This window comes from Melanerpes formicivorus, unplaced genomic scaffold (assembly GCF_026170545.1).
Source record: "Melanerpes formicivorus ecotype bairdi unplaced genomic scaffold, bMelFor1.0.p_v2 SCAF_18, whole genome shotgun sequence".
Lineage (NCBI taxonomy): Eukaryota > Metazoa > Chordata > Aves > Piciformes > Picidae > Melanerpes > Melanerpes formicivorus.
This window is the reverse complement of record NW_027142370.1, coordinates 1,749,616-1,767,670: the sequence shown is the minus strand read 5'-3', so window position 1 is coordinate 1,767,670 and position 18,055 is coordinate 1,749,616.

The window sequence follows — 18,055 nt, the reverse complement described above, 5'->3', positions numbered from 1 at the left end:
GGAAAAAAACTCCACCTGAGTTGTTCTGATCAGACACAATCTCCTTACCATCAGGCACAGTCGCAACATTGCTGTTTACTGTTCTGCAGTTGTGCTTCCCTCCCCATTTGTGCTTAAATAACTTAATGACTGAGCTTGTAATTAATCCCAACCTCATCCTTCTGATTTCCACCTCCCCATCCTTCCACAGGTAGCTTCTCTCTCCTCTGGTTTTCATTCCCTCTTGTCATCTATGCATGTGACAGCAAAGCACTGACTTTTCTCCCCTTTCTGGTTTTATCAACTTCCAGGCAAAGACTGACAGCCTTTTCATTCAGTATCCTCTTACTAAGAGTATCCTAAGTGGAGACTAAATAGGCTCCTTCTGTAAATACTTAGTATTTGCATAAGATAATTCACTGGCACAGCTACATCCACAGTTGCCTCCGCAGAGGCATCTCAAGAACCACCTAAGCTCACATACCTGCAAATGTACTCTCTACACCATAGCCCAGAGAACTGCCATGGTAATGCCACTTTTAAGCTCAGAACAAACCCAAGATGTGTCCTGCTCGTTCTCTAGGTTTAAGTTTCTATTCAATACATCTCCAAAGGAAAAGATCAATCATGATATCTTTCTGCTGCATCACAAAGGTTCCTTCCAGCGCAGGGGTCACTGCAGGCAATAAAGCCAAAAGGGAAGAGAGATTTGCCAGAGATTGTTTAATCTTTTAAAACTTCAGTGCTTTTTCTTAAAAAAAAAGAATTGAATTATGGTCAAAATTAGAACAACCAAGCAATCATGAAATCCAGTTTGTCATTAATGCAATTGCTTTCAGCCAGATTTCTTGGACATTTTCTGTCTGACAGAAAAAAGGGGAAAATCCTGCCAGTTTGTTTTATGTAAGTGGTGAACTTGATGAACTCAGCCAATTACATGATAGCCTTGATCTATTTGTACCAGAGGAGAAATGAATCACAAGTTTTTATCTGGAATGAATTATCAGAGGAAAGGATAAAATGTTGGCATTAATCTTCATCATGGTAAATAGCACAGACATCACCTACCGCTGTTAGATTGTGCTGCAGGTTATACAGACACGCTCTCAGACGTTGTTCACTACAAATGACTTCAAATGGAATTGGTTTACAATTTTTTTCATTGTTCAGGGCAGCCATGTCTCCCAGAACACCTCAGAGTCTCATGGAATATGAGGAGTTCCAAAGAGATTGTATGCACAATGTATCCAGGGGCTTTCATCATCTTCCTCCAACCACCCACAAGCCATTTACTGCCTGGTTTCCTCTGTCTAAGTTCAGCAGTATAGTGGAGTAGCACAATGAGCTGAACAGCTAGTCTTGAGACCTCCCAACCCACAGAGAGTCTAGCTAGCTGTTACACACCGCCCTCCTCAAATCTTTCAAAAGCAGGCCAAGTCCTGTAACACAAAACATTTCTTCCTTCATTCTTCACCAGATGGTTTTCAGCCTCCTCAGCTGCTCCCTCATGTGGCCTCTGTCTCTGAGTTCATCTTGCACAGCAGCTAACCAGGAGGAGTCACCTGTCTCTGTACTCATCTGGCACAGGCAGCACCTTGTTTGTGTTTCTGCCTTCAGCTGTCATCTAGAAGCAGCCAGTTCCAGCTCTTGCCTGTTAATTACAGAACACACCTCTCAAGTTCTTTCTGTAGTTAAATGAGTTGGCACTTGGTATCTTTAAGAATTCAGAGCCTGCCAATTCCTGACTTCAAATTTTCTGTATTTCCTCCTTTGCTCTCAAGCATTTTTTTGCCACACTGCACAATAGTCTGCTTTCAAAATGAACTTCCTAGATGTAGAGAAAGTTTGCTGCCCTTCTCTTCCATCCTTGCTGTGTTTTCTCTACATCCTGATTTAGAAGTGCTCAGACATTTTCCCAGCTGCACTTCTTACCCTGCCCTGCATGAAAGATTCTGATGTTACAAACAGCTCTGAGACTTCTCCAAGTTTCCTGCCTTGTCCTTATTCTTAGCAATCTGCTGCATTTTCTTGTGTGGTATCTTGGTGACCACATTCCCTTTCACAACCATTTCCTGCTTGCAGTGTCCAAACAGCACTTCTTCTTCTGCTTCTTAAATGCCTATTGACAAAGTTTCTCTTTATAGCTGCTACCTTTCCCTGACTTCTCAGCATCCAAAACCCCAAACCCATTGTAAGAAGTCAAGACCAAAACCATCTTCAATAATTTACACCTCATTTGATCATTGTATTCAACACAGCTGGCTCAGTTCCATCTTCAAATCATAGTCTGCCAGCCCTTATTTCACCTGTTTTTGTTTAGGATCAGACAATGTTCTTCCTCTTGAACCATGCACTGGTTAGATGCAGCAGCTGAGCAGGGCTGATTAATCTAGAGCCCTTAAGGGGCAGACAGCCCTGCTGCAGACAGGTAGATTGTACTTTGATTGGGATGAGAATTACCAGAGAATAAGGACATTTCTGGTGTTTGTATCTAAGGAATCAACTTTGTATAAATCAAGGTGGCCATGAGCAGTAATCAAGTTAAGCCTACTCTGATCATAAAAGAGAGTTTGGTAGCAGACCTCCTTTTGCTGTTCTGACAGAGACATAGTTGATTAGTTTGAGTAGCTGTGGTTTGAGCTGGTTAAGTTCATGTTTCCCCAAGCAACAGTGTCAATATTTTAAGTGCTTGCTCTGTGCAGGTAGTCAGAAGCTCCTTCTTGCCCTGATTATTTTGAGGAGTGCTAGAGGCACCACAGCTTTCTTCATGGGGCTCTGTCAGAATGAATTCCCTTTTTTTCCAAGCAATTCCCTTAATAAGATGAAATGTCACCATCCTGGAAATAAATGTGACACCAAGTTTTTAAAATCTTGAAAGATTTACATTTGACCTTTCAGAGAACAGAGGAGTTCCAAAAAAAGGTTTCTCTCAGGGGCAACCCTTTGGGTGCTCTGAGCAATAAAATCATCAGAGCCATTTTAAGCTCCACTTTTGTTGCAGGAGAAAAGTTCTGTCTCATAGCCTCATTAAACAGACCTATCTGCTACTAAATGTATGCATCCAACACCAACTGCAGGTTCTGATGTGCAGTGCTTATGAAAACCAGGCCATCTGGAGCAACTCCTCAGGCAAAGTTTGCTCTAAGATTCTATCAGTAAGCTTTTCCTACCTTTCATATTCAAACACCTCTATGTCCCTTCTTTTCCACTCCAAAAAAGCTTTCAGTGCTGCACAGCATTTTACCTTTCTGATGGCATGCTTGTGCTCTTGCAATAAAACACAGTTTATTTATTCATACTAGGAGAGCATCCTCTGAGTCTAGTCAGAGACCAAGAAGCCATTTTGCTAGCTGATCTACAAAACCAGTAGAACATAGCAAAGTTTTTTTGCCATTCTGTGTGGAGAAGACAAAATGCTAAAGCTCTACAAACTGCAAGGGAAGTTCTTCACATCTTTCTGTGACTCCTCATATATGCACTACTGGTCACAGGCTCAGCTGCTCCACCTCAGCGTGTTTCTGTTGGCTCCATGCTTGATCAGTTTGCTCCAACTGAAGTCCTTTAAAAAAAATTAACAATTCTGCACTCAAACTCAGAGTGCTTAATTTATTTTCAGTGCTAAGAAACAAACACATTTACCCTCTACACTGCTCTGCTCACAGGTGGAGAGAACACTGGGACTGGCCAGCTATATGTACTACCCACTTACAGCCTGTCAGCTGCTCCTGTTCCAAACTCCACTGTACAGCCACCATCTGTCAATCATCAACTCTGTGGCCAAAGAGCAATCATAAGTTTAGAAATACTGAAACCCACAGTTGCTCAGGGAAATGCCAAGGAAGGGCTTTAGAGATGTTGATCAGCATCATAAACAAATATTCACTGCTTTGTGCTTGCTTGCCTTGTTAAAAAGATCTGCTCCACAACACATTTCAGTAAAGAAATTCATTGATCATTTGGCATAGGAAAAAGCTCCTGCTCAGGTTAATTCATTCAGTCATTCTGATGTTTTGTTGCTTGCCTTACCAAAAAGCTCAGCATTTCAAGAAATGATCATTGTTTTCCACTTAACAATTAAAGCAGCTTAAAGCACAGGACTGAAGCTGAATGTTTAGGAACTCTGAAACCTGCTGGAGGCCATAGGAAAGGCTGAGAACAGCTTCCTACCTGTGGGTAACCAGTAGGAACTCTGGGGAATGAAAAGAAGTTCATACAACTCCTATCATATAGATCAAAAGAAGAGCCTGTTTGCCAGCAAAGACAGAAAACATCACAAGAGTGGGTATAATCACACAAGACTGGGTATGTCACCTTTTCTTTCTGAGATGCAGGAGAAGAGAGAAGTGGAAGGTGTGTTTGGCCCCTCTCAATTCTTAATACTTAGAAGCAAGCTAATAGTTCCATAGAGTTTCCTGCAGGAGCATCTAGCTATCAAATCTGCCAGTATCATCTCCTCATAGTCAGATTGTTGTTACTTTGTGCTTAAACCTTGACAATAAAATGCAGCTTAATAAAGTATCTCCCAGCCCCAGCCAAAGCTGCCTTTTTTTAGCTTGCAAACTGTCATTTCCGTGGTATAAAGAATAATAGCCAGCCCTGTAATTTACTCCAGGAGGCCCCAGTACGTACAAAACATCAATATTTAATCACAGCCTAGAGTAGCTTGCAACATAACGCTCTTAAATTTTCCAGGTATTAAAGTATTTGTATCAGACTAACACAGGGCTCAGGTCCACAGAACAGGTAGCATTCCAGAGCTCATTTATCTGTCCATCAACACCACTCATGCTTTCCCAACACTTTCTGTCTGTGAAGGGATTCACTTGTTTTTCTCATACTCGGAGAAGAATGCATAGTCAAGGTATCCAGATAGAAACAGTCATACACTTTTACCTACAACTTAGAGATGTTGCTTCTGAAGGTCATAATAGAAAAATATTGAATAGTATGCATAATATTTATTATTATAACAGATAATCTGTAAATATAGGTATTATAATAATATGTTTATTATTATATAATAACATCTTATACAATATATTATTTCATCATCGTTATTGCTGCTAGACGTAGCAGATGGTAAGGAAACAGAGTCTAGTGTGTTACACAGCTTACAAAGACCTGTATCACCACCAGCTGCTGCTGGTGAAGTTCTGCTGGATTGAAATCTCACCTAAGGCCTGGAGTATTATTTGGGTGTTGTTTTCTTTTTGCTGTTCCTACTACCAACAGTCGTGGCAATGCTTTGGAGCTGTTGGTTCAGCACCATTTAAAGGACATCTGGGGTTTTTTGGTAGTGCAGCCTTTCTCAGCTCGATAAAAGCTGAAGAGAAATGGTGAGAAATTAACAGCTCTTAAATTCCCTTTAAAATTAGCTTTATTATCACACACCAGAGCACAGTGGCTTCATCCTTCATGCCCAGCAGCAGATTCCTTTGCAGTACACACCAATATCAGATTCCTTATCAATAAACCAGCAGCACTCTGTTATCTGGTAAGCAAATGATTGAAAAAGGAAAAATAGGATTAGTGTTTCTTTTACTAAGAAAATCCACTTAACCCATAGTTCTCTGGGTGTCTGCCCATAAATGGGGTGCTCATTTCACCTCTCCCAGCGGTACAAAGCTTAATCCAGGGACGCACTTCCTAGAGTCAGTAAGGCCTCGCCAACTTTCCCAAAGCCTGGAGTTTAGAGCTGATAGCTCAGTCCTGAAATGGTATGGGGAAAAAATATTAACATTTGAGCCATCCATTTGTATTTTAGATATTTTTGACTCTCAGGATGAATACCTTCAGCTCTTATGAAAAGAAATGGTGAGAGAATTAGATAATATCTAACTATGCACTAATATTAACCTCTGTCCTGTCACCAAGGCAGTGTGGAGGCAGATTAGTTCTTACACTTAATTATATTTTTACTCTGCTGAAGTTTTGTCCTTTTTTCCTGCTTTTGCACCTCATTAGTCATGATCAAAGTGTATTCCTCTTAATAGTGCCTTAATGTGATGCTTTGATCACATTTTCTGACTAATTTGAAAGTCTGTTAACTGAGTTACAACAGAGCCTGGTACATCTGGAGTTTTCAGAACCAGTTTCCTGGGGCCATTTTCCTCTGACAAATTTTAGGGATGTAATTGAAGTTCCTGGGAGCCTAGTTGCTTCAAACTTCTATTGACAGGGCAAGAGACCTCCACTGAAGTTAACTTGGTCCTTCTGTGGGACAAATCTCTATCAGGTGGCTTCAATTGACTAAAAGGCAGAGAGTCAATCAGGATCTGAGCGTAAGAAACCTATTTAAGTTCCTAGAAATAACTAGAATAAATTTGGTCTGTGTTTTATGAATTTCCCTATGATCCTTGCCCTTGTCTTACTCACAAAGGGCTATTTTATTGATTCTCAGATATAGATATGGACCAGCAATGAAACACATGCATCCACGAGTGTTAAGAGCATCTCTCTGTGGCCTCTAGAGTAACCACCTTAAGCACAGGTCATCTGTTAAACATTGCACTTCCATGCATACTATAGCCCACCCACTTCAACAATCGGTTTGCTTGCTTGGAGGCCACTGTAAAGCCATCTTAAAACTTACTGGCAGAAGCCTGTTGTCCAAAGGAGTGGATGCACTCCAAACTTCATCCTCATACATGTTCTCTGAGCAGTGTTACTCCATGTAAGCAGTTTCAGTATCAAGCTTCTGCCTCTGAAAAGTTTCTTTGCTGAGGGATCAGTCACATAGTCAATGGGAACAGATGCAGCAAGGCCACATGATTGAGTGTCACATGCTCAGAAGTCAGTAACTAGGAACCCTCATAAGAACTGCTGCAAAGTTCTCATTAGTTAGAAGTTGGCTTAGAGCCTCCTGTGACAGCTGAGTGGAAAACAATCCCTAAGAAATCTTCAATGATTCCTCACTACCTTGGAGCCATTATTTCAAGAGATGCCTTCCATCTTCCTGCTCTCAGTGGTCAAGGTATTTGGTATCAGGTGAATTAAGACACAGTAGTCATTAACTTACAAAACAGAGAAGGCACAAATCTTTGCACTGTATCAGATGAACTTCTGTGCTGTCAGATAGTGTTCAGGTTAAATTCTGTGATGCTGCTGCACACAAAGCCATGTCAGATGCTTCAGCAGAAGCAATTTAATCCTGCCATGCAGGCAGTGTAGGGAAAGAAGGGAATGTGGCCTTTGAATCAGCATTTTTTGTGTACCCAGGTACCGATTTCTTGGATATTCTCTGCTCAACTCACCTTGGAGGCCTCTGGGGCTGAAAACATCTAGAACTGGAGTCACCAACTTCAGGGAGAAGCTGCAGAAGCACAGGTGCAGGAGAAACAGATTGCTAGCAGTGCTGTGCATCAGCTGACTCCGTGGCATAACTTGAAAAAGCCTGGAGAGGCTATAAAAGTTCTCTCCACAAAGTGATCACTTTTGCATCACTGTAGATAGTGCCTAAAAATTAGGAAGTGATCAAAATAAAACCCAGCTGAAGTATGATGCTCAAACATAACTTTGGCCAATGCCTTTCTGGGGTGCTGTTCTACTGGTGCTCAAGCAAGCTTTCCCCTCTAACTCTTGGAACCTGCTCCCTACCCTGCAGCTTTGTACTGTGCAGAGTGACTTCATTCTCCCATCAGGATGGGGTTTGTGTTTCTTTCCTATTCAGTGAACATAAATTTCTTAGTTAATTTGTGTAGCTGCCCAGACGCTCACAGTTAGCACTTCCATTTTCTGCCAGTTGTTTAGTCACTTCTAATCAGGGTGAAAGGTACAGCAAACCTCCTTGAAAACTCTTTCAGCTTTCAGAAATGCATCTTGACAATTGTGTTTGGCTTCATAATTTATTGTGTTCATTTCCCCACCCCTGGCAATGAATTCAAACTCTTATTACCATGCATACCCCAGCTGCCTCTTATTTGGCTGATACAAGCTCCAAGTCTCTAACACTTCACAAAAGCAAAGGGTGATGTTTTCTAGAGCATTAGGACCTGCCCTACCTGTTGGCCTTCTTGAGTGAAATCTCCCATTCCAAATGTTGAGCCTTGCTCCTGACCATAAAACAGCTAAGTCTTGCCCCTAACTGAAGATCCAACCTAGCTCTTGAAAATCCAACCATATTTTGTTAAGCATTTAGACTTAAGGCATTTTGGAATTGAATTAATTTTATGTTTTGATTTTCTGTTTTTGTTAGTGTGACCTGAACATATACCAGGAAGAACTGAGAGGGAGTGCTAGCACAGGAAGCAAAAAATATAGTCAGTTCAGGAATCATTTAACTATTTATTTGATTATCTTGGATGAAGGAAAAGAAGACTCTCCAAAAAATAAATGTTAGTAAATCAATTCTCTTTCTGCTGACCTAGCCAGGATGTACAAGCAGATGTCTTCTCCTTTCTTGGCACACCATGTCTGGCAAGGCTGTGACACTGTACTCTGAGAAGGCAGGAATCAGAGCAAGGGCAAACTGTCAGCAGAAAAGTTGAAGTTTTACAGCAGAGAAACAGGAGGACTGCTGCAACAGATTATAACCTGCTGGGTGCAGTGTGGGCTGGCTGGAACAGAGTTCAGAGAAGGATGTAGAGAAGCTGTGAGCTGCAGGAACCCTGTGGAAGGAGGAGTTGAAAACTGCCTACAACATGCTGGATGCTGGCAGAGTCCCTTTTCATAGAAGTTGAGATAAGACAGAGGAAAGCCTCAAAGCTTGTGGGACACAGGTCTTGGGGCTAGCCCAGGCTTTTAAAGAAGCAGCAAAAATAATGCTTTGGGCAGTGACTTAACCCAGATCAAGAAATGAAATTGCTCTCCTACAAGCCTTTGTAGTTAGATCTGCTGCAGTTTTGGCAGCAGATTTGGAGAGGCCCTGCTTCCAAACTGTCTTTACCCTGTACCAAGCTTTCCCCAAAGAACACAGGAAATTGTCAAGAAGCCTCTGTACCACAGAAAGGTCCAACTCCCCTCTCTGTCTTGCTATACTGAGTACCTCAAAATAGTTTGGGCTATGCCAAGGGCAAGCTGTTGTCTAGTTCAAGTCATTCTCCCAGGCTTAAATCTTTCCCAAAATGAACAACTTGATGGTAAGGAGGATGCTTGGATAAAATTGTCCCTATACACCAACTGCCTTCTTGATGATGAGCTTAGAACATGAATTATGCTGATTCCCCAGACTGACAGTTTTGACTCTTACACATATGTCTAAGGGAAAGGATAATGACTATGCACGTTTGTGTTTAATTTTGGATAGTTTTGATCTAAACTTGCACTGTATCTCCATGTATGTAAAATATAAGGAAGCATCCACTCACTGTCCCAGTCCAGGTCCACCATGCATTAAAATATTCACCTGCATGGACAGTTACAGTGGCATAACAATTCTTGACAATAATCCTCTAGAGGGGAAATGTAACAGAGCAGGGAATTTATCTCACACAAACAAGTGGGAAATTCTGTAAGATACTAAATCAAATCAGCAGCAGAAGTGACTGGTTTTCATTAAGGAACTGAAGCTGAGGTGAAGTACTCTGAAAAGATGTATAATGAGATGACATAAATATCTGACACAAACCAGTGGGCTCAGGTGTGCTTTGCCCTGAACTTGCTGTTCTCAATACAGGAGATGTGAGCATTTATAAATACATTCAAAGTTTCCCCAGCTTACCGACAGGTAAACAAATGAAAGCAGCTCATTGATTTACAGACGTGTCACAGGGCTTCTAAGATGTGAGCTGTGAGTAGCAGGGGATGGAACAGTTTCTGCAGCAGCTACCATGCATTAAGCACTTTTTTTTCTTCCCCCAGCTAGTTAATTATCTTGTTCAAGAGACTGCTGGTATGTTTTGAAGGGATACCAAGTCTAGGCACATCCAGTAGAGATGCTGGGAAACAGTGCCATCTCTGAAGTCTGCATGACAACACTATCACATAAGACAACCATTAATTCACATTCAAATTAATTTATATCTGCTCAGGAACTTGCTCCCTTCAGTGCTGGGTTGAGTTGTGGATCATCATCTTTGAGGGCTCTGCCACCAGGATGTATTCTGTGATTCTGTCTCTTCTTACATGCTAAGACTGCTGTGGCATCAGACAGTACAAGGACCACCTCTGACCTGCTAGCCATTTTGTTGAGTTGTGTTATGACAGACCCTCAAAGGGATCTGCTTGTGGCCACACCTGTCAGAAAGACAAGCAGGGAGACTTTGTTCTTTGCTTAATTCAGTCCTGAAGTCTTAGATAAACACCCTGACCTGCCAGCCACTCCTCAAGATGCCCTCTATTTAACAGTGTGGTGGTTAGAGCTGCTTGCTTTAAATTACACAAGTTGGTTTTCATTCAGAAACCAGAACGAGGGCATCTGCTCTTCAAGGTGAAAAATGATGCAGCTTAACGATATGAGAAGGCTCTCATCTGTGCTTAATGGCTCTTTTGTTTTCCTGCCTCTGGCATGGTTTCAGCAAAAAGCACAGATGAGAGCTCTATAGTTTGAGAGTCTGGGTGCTCTCCCAGCACACAGGAGACATGGTTTTCAGTCTCCTCTGGCAGAGGATGGAAACATAAGCTTCCTACTTCCTTGATATGTGCTTCCTGTATTAACTTACAGCACAAATCAACAGTCTTTGCTTTTCCAAAGAAAGTGAGCTAACAGACTTTCAGGTTACAGCATCTGGATCTCGCCTGGGTAGATCTATTTCTCTGCAGTGTAAGAGACACCATGCAGAAGATGGGAATCTTACAGAGATTTCGGCTGACTGTAAGCACATACCTGCTGAGGAAGCTGCATTTAGAGATTGATTTATCTATTTTCTGATGAGCAGAGGAGGATACTGGGCTACACTGATGGTCTGGTGTCTAGCAATGTGATGGGTCCTGGAGTTAGCCATGTTACTGGGGAGGTTGGCATGACCTTCATGATGACAAAATACGTGCAAAACCAACAGTAAAACATGTGTTAAAGGAACAGACTGCAACGGATAGATGTGGAACTCGGCCCTTTGAGAACAACAATGGTCTGGTTTTGAGAAGAGCTAAGAACTCAATGCTCTTAAGTTCTCAGTGTTAAGTGTTTCAAGAAGAGGAGGCTCAGGGGAGACCTTATTGCTGTCTACAACTACCTGAAAGGTGGTTGTAGCCAGGTGGGAGTTGGTCTCCTCTCCCAGGCAACCAGCACCAGAACAAGGGGACACAGTCTCAAGCTGCACTGGGGGAAGTTTAGGCTCGAGGTGAGGAGAAAGTTCTTCCCAGAGATAGTTGTTAGCCATTGGAATGTGCTGCCCAGGGAGGTGATGGAGTCACCATCCCTAGAGGTGTTCAAGAGGGGATTGGGCATGGCACTTGGTGCCATGGTTTAGCAGTCATGAGGTCTTGGGTGACAGGTTGGACTTGATGATCTTTGAGATCTCTTCCAACCTTATTGATTCTATGATTCAATGAATTCCATCCAGCTGCAGTCTAACAGCTACCCAGGGTAACTGTAAAAACATCAACCTTGGAAGTTTTCAAGTCTATCTTGGCTAAAAAACTGGCCCTACTTCATAGGGGAAGTTAGGCTAGCAGTTTCTTGTAGCCACCACCTCTAGTGCTCTACGAGATGAATGTATTCTTATTGATATTTGATGGGATAAAATCCTGTCACTACTGAATTCAGTGGTGAGTCTTTCAGTGATTAACCAAGCACAGGATTCCATTCTGACACAAAGGTGTCTTCTGCTGGCAAAATGGACTTCCCAAGAATCTAAGGTACATGCACCTTCTTTTATATTTGAGTGTCCTGGCTGGGAGTAGAAGCCATACTGTACAACTGGGGCTTTTGCTGATGGAAGAAAAATAGATATCTAACAATATAAAGGGATAAAAATATTTCTTATTACTTAATTTGATAATTGAATTCCATTAGGCTTAACTGTCTACTTAATCTTCCACAAAATGAGTGCTGATAGTAGATACAGTTACATTCTAATACATCAGCATAAAACCACTGTGGTCAACTGAAGTACATAATCTGCTAGTGGAGACAGGTATCACATTGGCTCTGATTTTTGGTGGTGCAGTATGTCTCCCTTCATTAGTGAAAGGATGTGACTTGGTAGCTGCTAAGGGGGTTTAATTGATTTTTAGCATTTTTTTTTCTTAGCATTCATTTCTGGCACATTCACTCTTTTTATCATTATACAAATTGATGTGAATTTAAACTGTGCCCCAAGGAGTGGAAAAAGGATGAATCAATAGTATTGATATTTTATGCAGGACCTGGAGCGAAGGATTTTAATGGAATTAAAGACACAGTCAGGTTAGTGCAGAAAACACGGAGAGTAGGAATGTTAAAATCAGAAGGTTGTAAAGGTGGCTGTGAATAGGATGAATAGGACATTCTGATAGTTGTTTCCTAAAGAGATGTTTGCCTTTATGAAGTGGATGTACACATGCTTTTGCTGTCCTGCCTCGTAGCCACACACTCACAGATTTTAAGGCCAGGTAGATGTCTTCTGTATCACATAGTCATCACAGTTTTATTTTAATACCTCTGCAATGAAGCCAACAGTTTGTGTATTAGCTGTGGCTGTCTGTCAGAGGGGGATCCTTCTTAGCCATCTTTCCAGATGTTTTGATGCTGTGGAATGGCAATGGATACTTTAGCTCCAAATCCAGGGCATAGCAGCACACCACTGCCATGAAGAGAATTAACTCCCTTCCAAATCCAGTCTATTCCTATCCGTTTGAAAAGACAGAAAAGATTCCTTTCAGTAAATCTTGGCAATAATGTAATGGTGGAGGGAGCCTCTCAGAGAGGAAGGACTGTGTGTCAGGCTGGTAAGAAGGCACTTAGTGTAGCTCTGTCAGCATCATGGCATCCGAGCAACTGCCAGCGGAACTGTTCTGTTTTCTGCACCTTGATATGGTGCAGTCTAAAACAGTTGAGGACTACTATAAAAACATATGCAGTTCTGCTGCTGCCATGGTTTGAAGTCTGATCCTTGTCCTCACTTCAGCCTGAATTCAATGGCAAAGTGCTGCCGAGCTCAGTGATTTCAGCATCTCGCTGTTCATAACTCGGCATGCTCCATCTGTTTTGTTCCTGTCAAGTCAGTCATGTTACATGTCTGATAAATATTTATAAACACAAGCTAATAAACCAAAGCCATTTGGAGCATGGAGCCACGGTATTCACTGCTGCTTTAGTGTATGGGTATCATTGAAACTAAGTTGCTGCTTATATGTACTTAAGTTTCACAGGGAAGAAGAAATTAGCTCTGCACTTCGGTTTGCTGCTACATGCAACTCTATTCCCTGTTCTGTTCATCTTCAAATGGCTTAGGATTGTGTTGGGTCATTCATAGAGTCCTGGTATCTTGGGGAAAAAGTACAGCCCTACTGAAATATCTCACCTATGACTGTGAACAGCTCAGTCCCCTGTTTTCCACAAATTATCTCTACATGTTGCATGCCTTTATTAATGTCAGTAATCTAATCAGGTTTTGTGAACTATGTGTGGAGCCAGGTACAGTAAAAATAGTCACTAACCATTTTGCCTGATTCTGAACCAGTTAGCACATGCCATATCATCACATTTTACTGCACCATTATGAAGAGTAACCTACTTCTTTCTTTTCCCCAGTATCTTCTTTTTGTTATGAGAATAGAAACTACTAATAGAAATTACACTTTGCCCACTATGTGCTCTGTGATTGTCAGAGAGAAGTCTTCTGCAATGTTTGAAAAAAAATAGTGATTACATTACATAAACTGTTAAGCATCTACACTGAGACAAGGCTGCTTCTATACTTGCAAAAATGATGGCTGCTTTAACTCTGATGCTCCCAATAGTTCTGTTGCTAAGACATAATCTGCTGCACAGGCAGTGGATGGTAGTTTTCCAACAGCTGTGCTTGTCTGAAATAGCTTTGTCTGTCTAACCCATTGGCCTTTACTTGAATGTGTGAAGTATGATCTCATGTTGAGTTGCTAGGCCATGCAAATTGGTCTTAAAATTCAGAGAAGGTCACTGCAGAATAATTCTTATGCGGGCTTATGAATCCTTCCTGCTTCTTACACAAATGAGCTTTCAAATGGAAGCTGAATTTAGGGGCCACATACAATTGAATGTAAAGGTAGGGAAGGCTTTTCTTGCACAAACCCTGAACTTTTCTGTACTATTACACTCGTAACAGTTGAGTTGAGTGCTTGTACAACAGGCTTCATGGACAATCCTTCCATCCCACAAAGGATCCATTCAGTTCCCTTTGAAAGTTTATCTTCACATAGATGGGAGCCAGCAGAGTTACTTCGAATTTTTATGACTTCAACTCAGTGGATCCAGCGAAGGCAAACTGAGATTATAAACCAAGTTGTTGCCTGCTTGACTGCACTATGAATAAAACAGTGGTAAGTGCTGTTTTACCAACACACAAGTTCCTTAGCTCTCATTAACATCTTTAAAATGCCAACTGAAATTTGCAGTGCTGCAATAGGTGGATGGAAAGTGGAAGGCTGTTTGCTACCACCTGTATGCAAATTGTTTCCATTTAACTTTCCCAGACAATTTGTAAAATTGTCTAAACTAGTTTGGAGAGATTTAATCTCTGAAGGGTAATAATGCATACTGCATTTCAGCTTGGAGCAGTTGCTAATTATTTTAGGATAGATGGAAATTAATATTCTGCAATTAATTGGTTCTCTTTGTTATTGTTACTTAGAAATGTTGAATTTATGTTTTCCTCCAGAATCTGATGGTTGCCAAGGAAACCACTTGCATTGTATCTGTGGGTAAGGCATAGACCTCAACTATAAAAAGAAAATAGGCAAATGTGTTTACAACTACTTTCTGTTCAGAAAGAATCATACATTTTAATCAGCAAGGGATTTGCATCTTCATTTCCGTAGCTTAACATAACAAACATTTACATTGCATACACCTTTCCAGGAGGATTTATGCATAGCTAGTGTCTTCAAGTACATAAAGATAATGTCACAGCAAGAGTTTGGTGCACAGTTCAATAGATGGAGACTGGGTTAACATGTGGGTGGGAAACCACATCAGGGAATCCAGCTGGTCCTGGGTTCAAATACTGCCACTTCTCCCCTTCGATATGCCCTGCCCAACAGAAGTGCATGCCATCATTTGGTAGGAGGTACTGCCCTTTGGAACTAATGTTCTAAACACAGCCATCAAAGACTGTGGCACCTCACTTAAAACTGCCATTGAGGGCACAGCCAATGGATAGCTGGATTAGCTGTTTGGTTTGTGGAGAAAGCCCATCTTCGAGGAGCAGGACATGTCAGACTGAGCACACAGCTCTGCTGTGGTGGTTAGTTTTCCTAACCCAACTTGAACACAGATGCCTGAGCCTCTGGTGGGGAAGAGATCAGAGTCTAGTGGATGAATTCAGGCCCTGAAACTGAGAATTAGGAGAGGAGCTGGTAGCAGCCTCCAGCATTTCTGAGCCCAGATAATACTCTGTGGTTAAGTAAAAGGCAGAAATTTGAGTCTGTTCCATTCTGACCCCATTCAATTACTACCACCCACAGCTGCTGTTAGTCTCTAGGAATTCACTTTTCCTAAGTTTTCAGCCATTCCTGATTAAGATGCCTCTCCAAAAGGCTAGGTATGTAGTAGAAAGCCACTGCAGCTGTTAAATAGCCATAATGCCAGAAACCAGCAGTAGGTTAACCACTTTTTTGCTTTCTGCAATCTCTCTGACGTGTAGAGCATCTTGCTGAAATGCAATCAAGAATTTCAGAAAGGGGCTGCAAAGCCACATGTGGGCACAGTGGTTAAAGAGGGGTTATTACCAGTTATTGTGAACAGCTGCTTCTGAAATGTCAAGGAGTCGAAGGTATCTTTCTCCTTTTGAGGAATGAGGCTATGTCTGGAATATGGTTATAGAGAATTGCTTCTTCAGAGCTAATGTAGCTGCTAAAGTGAATTTAATGTATTCAGAAGGGCCAGAAGATATAATCTGAGAGATGCTACCTGCAGCTGTGACTCACATCCCATTAATTTTCTACTAGTCCTGGGTTTCCTATCCATCTGGAAGCTATTATTTAGGATTATAGTTGGAGTTAAAGTCCTAGAGAATAGGAGCTGTGATTGTGATAGAAGTTTAAGTAGGCCAGGCATATGAATAATGATTTGTTAAAGCATAACAACAAAAGAAAAAGTTTATTCTCAGTTTTCAGAGTGTTCAGAGAACTTTTGCTATGGATGAGCCCAGTAATAGCTTCAGTGTTTTGTTTAGAGAAGATGTGGTCCATGTAGTAACTCTTATAAACCTGCCAAGCTCAAAGAGGTAAAGGGTGGACAAAGCTGAGTCATATGAGCTATTTATTTCCTCAGTGCACAGAAGTTCTGGAAATCTTGCCTGTCTAGAAAGCTGGAGTTCAGGCTGTAGCTGATGCCAAAGTTTTCTTTCCACATAAAAGCTTCAGCAAGTTAGGCTAATAGAATCTGTTCTGATAAATTCAGTGGTGACTCTAAAACTGTTTTAGGAGAAGCTTTCTCTCAGTGTCTTGTTTACCTTGTTTACAGCAGGTATAGATTTAGGCATTGAGGTGGCTTCCAGACCAATGTATTGAATTAAATCCATACTTTCAAAAACATCAGAGAAATTCTTCCTGCCAGCTGCTATAGGAACATTAGCTTCAGTTTTTAGACAACTATCAGCATCCTGGAAAGCTCTGAGAGCTCATATTGAAGAATAAAGTCTTTAGTGTCAAGGGTCTGGAAAAGCCTACTTACTAACTGCTGGATTCCATTTTGCTCTCTTATAGCAAATCAGAAACCATTACCCCTCAGTGTCAGGGCTTTTTCCCTCTGTTCTTGGTACTGTGGTGCCTGCCTGAGTGGAATGCCACTGCTGGAGCTTGGACTGTAGCTGCAGGAGGATGGTCTCACTGAAGGTCTCACATCTCAGCTTGCTCTCTGGGGTGTGAAAATGAGCACAGGCAGAGGCAGTGGAGTAACTAACAGGAACTCAGGCAAAGTCTGTGCAAGGTTAAACCCACAGTCTGCTCATCTAGTTTCCTGTTAATGATGCTGGCCAACAAAATGCTAAGACACAGAATATGAGAAGGGCAAGTGTACTTTTCACAGGATACTTTCAGAGGTCTCCTGTGCCAGAAGCTTTGTCATTGGTTTCATATGCACCATGCAATATACATGTTCTTACCTTACCCTAACTAGAAGCCAAGCTTCAACCACTGCATTGGGGAACAATTATGGTTACTTCAGTGACAGTAATTTTGGATGCTGGGCCCAGTCAGTCTAAAAGAAAATGGGAAATTTAAGGTGCTTCCCAAAGCAGAAATACAATGCTTCAGACAAATTGAATGTTATGATTCAAGGCTGCTGATAATCAGCTTATAAAACAAGAATGAAATACTCTGATGCAAATATCCCTGGAAAAACATACAGCCTTGCAGCAGAAAGACTGCTGGGCAGGCAGCTCCATGGTATGTACTGAAGCAACAGAAGTCACCTTGAGAGCAGATGGAATACGATTGAAGATGAATGGAAAATTTATGATCCTTTTAAGAATGAGAGCCAAATTGAATCATAAATTTGGAGGCTCTATAGGATCAGAACATGTGAAAGTAGGCACTATTGGTAAAATCAATTTGGCTACATGACTAAGACCAGAGAGCACTCTGAAATGTTGCAGGATGGGTTCTGGGCCAGGTTTGCTAATCTCTCTGAGCAATTAGAAGAGAGGAGGAGGGAAACAGAAGCAGCACAGCAAAAGCTGTAGGCATTCTAAGTTTGAAAAAATGAGAAAAAGACTTTTTTCTATATGGGCTTTGGGAATTCTGGGTAGGACATGGAATAGCAGTTAAACCTTCTGTCATAGCAGAACAACTTAGCATTCCCTCAGCAGCACTAAGTGCATATATAACAGCTCGTGTGAGAGGCACTGTGGAAGTCTAGGCTCTTCTAATCATGCAGTGCTTAAAGCAAAATAACTCTTTATTTGTTTTCTCAAGGTTTATTGAAAGAGAACTGTAAAATAAATTTGTCTATAAAATATTTATGGCTGGGATGTGAGGTTTATTTGTAAACATTTATTATGGAATGTTTATTGTGGAC